We start from the raw sequence: 1,539 nt of genomic DNA, 5'->3' as shown, positions 1-1,539 counted from the left end.
AGTTTCGGAGATACGGAGCAAAGAGTGCGGAAAATAGAAATCGAATTTTTGAGAGAACGGAGTATCCGATTTGAATGATCTAAAAAACATTCAATTAGTAATGATTGGGAGAAGTGTTTATTAGTTTTTTGCAAAGGCAGGACCAGCCATTTCGAAGATACGGAGCTAAATATGTAAAAAATGGCAGTTTTGAGAGAACTAAGCGTCCGATTTGAATGATTCAAAAAACTTTCTGCTTGTCTTAACAAAATAATTGATTTTGGAAAAAAAAAATATTTGTTCGATTTTTTTTTTTTTTTTTTTTTAGTTTTTTGTTGAAACAAATAATTTCAACTTTGCAATTCAGTTAATATAATTCTTATAAATATTAGACAATGTTACAATATTTATAATAATCTATTTGAAAACATTCAGTATTCCTCGAACATTTCGTTACGGTACGGGAAGTTCCAGCAATTTGCCTTAAGGCACGATGCCACCCACCCCACTAGTTTATTATTCAATTTGAAAGAAGTCAAACTATATTTGCAGTGCAAGGATCTAGATGAAGCGGCAAGAATGAACAAACCAAACATGAATGAAATCTTGAATTTGGCACGAGTTGATATATTGTCTTTACTAAAACATTATATTACAAATTGATTATATTTTAAGTCTTTTTATATTTCCTTAATAAGGTGATATAAATGACAAATCAAATTGCTTCGATGTGCTTCTGATATCACCGTTTTGTAATTTCTGTTTAGAGTTTTTACGAGATATATACACAAAATATACTAAAAAAATATTATGATGTTTAATAGATTGCCTAATAGAGATGCATAATAGATTTTTAATAAAAATGAATTATATTTTAAGTATTGATTAAAGTATAGCATAAATGATTTTATAAAATCCTTATAATTTTGCAAAATGATTATGCAATTATTTAATCAAGTAATCAAACTTTATTTGTCGTGAAATAATCTAAAAAAATAACATAAAAGACAATTTGAAATTAGAATAAGTTGATAAATTATTTTTATCAGAAAATATTGTTTTATACATTAACTCGATTTCGCTTACATTTTTATAATAATTTATGTGCAATATAATACATAGAGAATTGCAACGTTAATAAAATTTCGTGTAATTTGTAAAATGTTTTCACCTAATAAAACAACAAGACATTAAGCATAATATAAAGATTGTTATATCTCATGTATGTACAATTGAAAGAAAATGTATAATTCGTTAGGAGAGAAATGCAAACAAAAAGTTTCTTACACTGTAGAATGAATAAATTTTTGTATAAATGAGACTATGAAGCAAATGTCTAACTTTTGCTCAGATTGTTGAAACTCGTAGAGTTATTTACAAAATCAGAAATGTCCGATAAATTAAAATTATGCTAAAATATTTTTATTTGTTTCAATAATTATTATCAAGTATGTACTTATATAGTAAGGCGGGACCCATAGATCCAACTTAACTTTGAGCAATTATATTGATAAAACCAAACACATTATATCATAACATATAACATATAACTAACAAACA

The sequence above is a fragment of the Ctenocephalides felis genome, unplaced genomic scaffold (genome assembly GCF_003426905.1).
Source record: "Ctenocephalides felis isolate EL2017-DRISC unplaced genomic scaffold, ASM342690v1 CF-g0.4_SCAFFOLD_00856, whole genome shotgun sequence".
Taxonomy (NCBI): domain Eukaryota; kingdom Metazoa; phylum Arthropoda; class Insecta; order Siphonaptera; family Pulicidae; genus Ctenocephalides; species Ctenocephalides felis.
This window is presented reverse-complemented; position numbering follows the sequence as displayed.